The sequence below is a fragment of the Canis lupus genome, chromosome 31, assembly GCF_003254725.2.
Source record: "Canis lupus dingo isolate Sandy chromosome 31, ASM325472v2, whole genome shotgun sequence".
NCBI lineage: Eukaryota > Metazoa > Chordata > Mammalia > Carnivora > Canidae > Canis > Canis lupus.
The window spans coordinates 35,598,501-35,605,068 of NC_064273.1; the positions used below are offsets into that span (position 1 = coordinate 35,598,501).

Genomic DNA, 6,568 nt, shown 5'->3' on the forward strand with positions numbered 1-6,568 from the left:
CCATCATTTTACAATACTTTAAAAATATTGCTTTATTTCCATAAATTTTTTACTGACCTCATTTTTACCTGTCTTGTTATTTACTATATTTTCATGAGCATCTCTTTTCCCTGGTGCATCGTCTGGTGGCTTTGTGTTTTTCTTCTGTGTCTTTCGTGAGTTCAGTCAGTTAGAATTTTATCTCCTCCTCTTATTTTGCCATCCTTCCCACCTTTATGCATTTCTTCGTTATGGGCCTCCTTCACTAGACGAATTGCTTCAATGAATTGTCTTTTTTTTGTTTCCATTTGCGATGAAATGCACACTCAAGTTTGTGCATCTGCTCTCTGAATACCTTTTTCTGGAGTGTTCTTCATTAGATGGTAAGCTCGGCCACGCTATTCCACATGTTATTTCTTATAACATCTGCTCATCAGTTCTGCTTGATTTCTTTTTTAGCCACTCACTCACTCACTCACTCACCAGGAAGCTGGGGACCAGCCGCCTGCAGGACATTCCAAGGGAAAGAGCACACAGGTTTCACATAACCCCCTGGCTTTCATGGTTCTGATATTTCCTCTTTCTCTGCTGCCAGAGAGGCAGACTGTTCTCTGGAAATATGGAGCATATGTGTGCTAACTCTTCTGATTCTCTGAGGAAGGCCACCTGCCTCATTTACGCTTCTCTTCTTTTCCAGGAAAAGAAGAAACAGGACTTTTACACTTCAGGGTGAGTGCCTCATCAGTGGACACGGACTTCCTTCTGGTGCCTTCTAAGGCTGGATGCTGCTGGAACCAAGGACCTTGAGCTGTCCTTCATCCCTGCATTTCTTCCCAGGACCTCTGCCCTCACTCAGCTGCTTTTGGCAGCTCCTGTGCATTCTTTGAAGTCTGCAGCTTATCTCTCCCTCCTAGTTTCCCTAAAAATGTGGAGTTCAGAGCTTTGTGGTTCATTTTGTGTTTTTTTTTTTTTTTTGTTTTTGCTTTGTTTTGTTTGTTTTTTTTCACTTTTCTTATTTCACTTCCGTGATTCTAGGACAGGATTACATGCCCCACTCATACTGGGAGTCTGCCTTCAGCTTTTATTGTGTATATGTTTATATAATTTCAAGGTTTTGGGGTTTTGAGGGGTTTTTTGTTGCCTTTGTTTTTCTTTTTTTGCTACAGAAATATTGTAGTTTGGTTATATTTGTTTTTTTTTTTTTTTTCTCTAAAGATTTTATTTATTTGGCAGATTGAGAGAGAGAGAGAGCACAGGCAGGAGGAGCAGAAGGGGGAAGGAGAAGCAGACTCCCTGCCAAGCAGGGAGCCTATGTGGAGCTCCATTCTGGAACTCTGGGATCATGACCTGAGCCAAGGCAGATGCTTAATTGACTGAGCCACCCATGTGTCCCTGTAGTTTGGTTATTTAAATATTTTTAAACTCTTTTATTGAAACTTGGATAGAGACTTATTACAAACATATACATTGTTGTGTTTTTCAAGGTGGAAAAAAGTGGAAATGGTCCAAGTGTCCAGAAGTAAAGGAATAAACTAACTGCCACATATCTATAGGGTGGAATACAAGGTAACTTTTAAAAACCTGTTTTAGGGGCTCCTGGATGGATCAGTCAGTGAACTATCTGTCTCTTGATTTCCACTCAGGTCGTGATCTCAGGGTCCTGGGATCGAGCCCTGAGTCAGGCACCGTGCTGGGCATGGAATCAGCTTGAGACTCCCTCCCTCTGCCCCTCCTCTACTCGCATGCACCCTCTCTAAAAATAAATAAATATATATATATTTTTAAATAATTTTAAGGTCAGAGAGTGATTAAGAGAAAAAGGATACGAATTGTCTATGTAGTAAGATCACCATTTTAAATGTACACACACATACCCCAAACACTCGAAAGAAATGCACTAAAAAGTTGAAGTTATCTGTGGAAGAATTATAGGTGATTTAAACTGTTCTTTTGCAAATTATGTATTTCCTAAATATATTTTTATAACCTGAAGATACCATTAAAAAACAAATTTGGAAACCTTGCCCATTATTTTCTTGCTGTGCCTCTCCCTTGATCCTGCTCTTACTTCCTTCTCTGTCTTGGTGGATGGCAGCGCCACGCATCCACACCCTGGGCGGGAAACCAAGTCATTCTCACCTCTTCCCACTCCCTGGTTCCCCATCCTCAATGGGTCATCAGTCATTTTAGTTCTATCTTCTAGGGACCTCATGTTGTACCCCCTTCACCAGAGTTGTTCTCATGATCTGTCTTCTAGGCTCTTGAGTTGGCTCCCTTATTCATCTCCTGGCTGTCTGCTTCTCCCACCTTGAAACCACCTTCTCTCTGGGTTGGATCAGTCCCAGCCTAAACACTTCCCCTGGCCTGCTGTAGCTACAGGAAGAAAATCCAAATTCAAGCACTCAAGGCCAGCCTCAATCTGATCCAAATCTACCTCTCCCATGACACACCGGTCACGCTCGTCTCTAGGTACCCTGCAAGCTGGCACCATACCTGAAGTCAAGAATGACCATCAGATTATGTAATAACAGACTCCAGACAACCAGGACCAATGCTGGCTGGGCTGGCTGCTATGGGCTGGCTGGATCTGCCCCGCCGAGAATACAGCAGGTGCTTGATAGACGCGGCTGGAGTGCATGAAGCAGGGAGCACCCGGTTGCAGACAGAACCAGTTCTAATCCGTGCTAAGCAACGGTGACTTGTCCTAGCCTCGTAAGTGTGGAATAGAAACCCCAGGTTCCTGCGTGGCAACCATTAAAATACCCAATTCCTGTTTTGATTGTTTGAGTAGTGTTGGGGTCAGGGAATGCTCCTTGGAGCCCTCTGACAGCTTCGTGACATAGTTGGCACAGACAGCATCCCTGTGTTCTAGGAAACAGGCAGGGCCTGTCTGCTCCATCAGCGTTTGGATACTTTTCCATGAGGATTTCCAAATTCATACTCCTCTCAGCAGCGGGATGAGACAGGTCCCCTGACTTACATTAATATTATTTTTTAAACTCTGGCTAGTTTTAGAGCCATCTGCCTGTTTGTAAGATTAATTTTTTTCTTCTGTGTCTCATGTATTTTGCAAACAGTTGCTTCATTTCCTGGGTCCATTTTTTACTTGTTCTGCTGGAAGAGCCCTGTTCTGCTGGGTGGGTCAGCTGAACTCTGCATATGTGAGGAAGAAACGTGCAAGGAGTTCACATCCACGGCCCCACAGGCCAGCCACTGAAAGAGCAGAGCTCTCTGCAAAGCGTCTGTGAGTCAGTATCTTGTTTATTGACTGCACTCCATGCGCTAGAGACGTAAGCAGACTGCAGCAGAGGAGAAAGAGGGTAAAAGTCCCAGCTGGGTGAGGGAGCCAGGACACTCCAGTCCTGGGCTGCTGGCCCCTTAGGACAAGAAATAGAACCAGAGCAGTCGTTTTCTTCTTCTTCTTTTTTTTTTTTTTTAAGATTTTATTTATTCATGAGAGATTCAGAGACATAGGCAGAGACACAGGTAGAGGGAGAAGCAGGTTCCCTGTGGGAAGCCTGATGCAGGACTCGATCCCAGGACCCTGGGGTCATGCCCTGAGCCGAAGGCAGCCTCAACCGCTGAGCCACCCGGGCATCCTCAGAGCAGTCATTTTCAAGCCTATCGGCACTCACTCACCTGCCCCATGCGCATTCCCATAATGCCCCAGACTCTCTTACCCCCAAGACTGTAAATATTCTTTGCACAGAATTGTCTGGGTCAGGGCTTCTCCGAGTTTAAGGTAACATGAATCACACTGGAACCCTGTTAAAATGCACATTTAGATTCTTGGAGGGTTGGGGGGGGCGAGGCCTTTCCAACAAGCTCACAGTGATCCAGGGCTGCTCCATGGGTCTCACTCCGTAAGTAGCAAGGTCTGGGTTACATCCTCACCCCCAATGGCACCTTCAGGAAACACACTACTGCCTCTCATCCTCAGACCCCAACCAGGCTGCACCCTTGGGTGGAAGGCCGTCTCAGCAGGACCTGAGATTGGGTGAGGACCTAACGCTGTCCCCCTGAGGATGTTGGTTAGCTTGGCCGGTGTCCTAGCCTGACTGTTACCTAGTGGGAAACAGGCCATGGGAGCCTACGATCACACCAGGCTTGGGGAATATAAGGACTCTGTTCCAGATCAGTGAATGCATGCTTGTCTGTATTTCTCTATGGTTTTTACAAGCCCATTAAAACGTTTTGAATTCCTAGACGGTATAAATCTTCAGTGTATGAGGGGTGTGTGTTGAGATCCATTCCAGTACCACGGCACTTGGCAAAAACACCTCAGTTTCACTCTTGGAGAGCTGCTGTGACCCTCCCCTTGAATCCACTTACTCCTCCAGCCCCTTCCATGCCCCCATGCTCACCCACGCACCCATCTGTGGGCCTAGCAGGGAGCAGCTTTTGAACTCACCTAACCCTCCAGAAGGCCGAAGGCCATAAGCCTGGGCTACCTGCCATGGTCGGGGCAGCCTGTCTCACAATTCGTGACATGGTCAGCCATGCCTCACCTGTCCATAAGGCCTTCATTTCCCTCACCCTTTAAAACTGGCCCCCATGCCGGCTCTTCTAGGCTTCCACGGAGCAGCTGTATGAGTGGAAGAGGAAAGGGCCCCTCTGACAACGCCTCCCTATAAAACGGGGATACAACACCCAAGTCACATGGCAGCTCAGGTTTACAAGACTCGGCTTTTTTGCTCACCTCTGTCCTGGCACATAGCTTGCTGCCCCATGGATGGCAGTTCTTTGGGAGATATCCTTTCACTGAATAGATGGATGGATGGATGGATGGATGGATGGATGGATGGATGGATGGATGGACAGATGGAGATATCCTTTCACTGGATGGATGGATGGATGGATGGATGGATGGATGGATGGATGGGTGGATGGATGGGTGGATGGACGGACAGACAGATGGAGGGATCGAGGGATGGATGAATTAAAGCATTCGCTAAGCAAAACTTGTAGAAGAAGTAGGAAATGTTAATACAAGCAGTTTCTAATGTCTGTGAAAGAGAAGAGAGTGTATCCAAGAGACAAAACTGCCCCCTGGCATTGTGGCATGAGGAAAATGAAGACACCCCTCTTGGTCCTTTGCTAGGGAACCTCCAAATAATTTTTCCAGAAGCAGGTAAATATAAAATGAATCAAGTCATCAGAGGAAGAGGAAGAAGGAAGAGGTCACTCTTGCAGTTATGAAAATAAACCTGCTGCATCTCTACCTTATTTGCTTATTCATTTATTCGGTCCTTAAACAAATATTTAGGAAGTGGGGGCTCTGATCCCGGTCCTGTCTGAGGCCCTGGTGACTCAGCTGTGAATGGGTCAAAGACCTTATCTTCATGGAGCTTGCAGTGGCGGGCAAGGGTTACACTCCAGGTAATAAGTTCACAATGAAGTGCCTAAAACACCACCAGGTAGTGGTCAGCGCTGTGGGGGATGGGAGAGGGTCAGGGGAGGGGAGAGGGTCAGAGGGCTATCCACCCATCCATCCATCCATCTGTCCATCCATCCATCCATCCGTCTGTCCGTCCATGCATCCATCCATATATTCAGTGGAAGGATATCTCCCAAGGAACTGCCATCCGTGGGGCAGCAAGCTACATGCCGGGACAGAGGTGAACAAAAAAGCCAAGTCTCATAAACCTGAGCTGCCACATGACATGGGGGCGGGAAGGGTGCCAGTTGGATATTGGATTGACATCACGGGGCCACCATCCTGTTTGTGCAAATCCCCACAGGCTGCCCTTCTGTGGCTCCCCCTGCCTTTCAAAGCTAACCTTGACATCTATGCTCCTGCCAGCTCTCACCTGCGGGGATGTCTGGGGATAGAGTGGGGGGCCGGCTGCAGGTCGGTTCCGTGCTCCCCAGCAGCTCTGCAGTGGCTCTTGCTGCCACCCTGTGCCCTGATGGCCCTGGCTAGGCGGGGTCAGCCTCTCCCATGCTCCCTGACCCACCAGGGGGCAGCCCCTTCACACACCTGGAAAAAGTGGCCTCACCTGCCTGTCATTTGCAAGGTGTCTGGGAGGGAGATGTGGGAGGAACAGGTAGTCTGTGATAGCAACGGGCTTGCTCACCCAGTTCACTGATTGTGACGGTCATTAAGGCTCCTCTCCCTTGGCTGTCCCCACCCACGGCCCTCCCATCCAGGAAGGCCCACCTTAGGTACACTCTAGGTACACCCTCTCATCTGGCCTCCCACTGTCTCTCTCACCTGGTGGAGCTCTCCTGTAAGGAACCCAGCCACCTTGGGTCCTTGTCTGGGAGGTTCCGACACCGCCCACCATCACGTCCCTTCCACACTGACCTCTGGCTCTGATCTCATGTTGTCTGGATGCAGATGGTGAATTGCTGTTTCAATAAAACTGCTTCCAGGGGACACCACACCGGTGCCCTGGCCATATTCTCAAACATTCACACAGCGATCTTGTGAAAACCAGCATCCCACTTCAGGTGGGGTGAGGGGTCTGCAAGTCTGATGAGCTCCCAGGTGGTGCAGGACCTAGGATGACCCAGAGTATCAAATGCCATCTCTCCTCCCAGCCTCATTGTCAAATTCAGTGGCTCTCAACCACTGAAGTTGGGGGGC

At 48.2% G+C, this 6,568-nt stretch overlaps 1 long non-coding RNA gene across 1 annotated transcript in view; it reads right to left on the bottom strand.

Moving 5' to 3' along the window:
• Window positions 1–6,332, bottom strand: part of LOC118352984 (uncharacterized) — a 42,490-nt gene extending 36,158 nt beyond the window's left edge. Inside the window, exon 1 of the long non-coding RNA XR_004811056.2 lies at window positions 6,194–6,332. This is a non-coding gene — a long non-coding RNA (uncharacterized LOC118352984). The remainder of the gene's footprint in view (window positions 1–6,193) is intronic.
• Window positions 6,333–6,568: the final 236 nt, after the last annotated feature.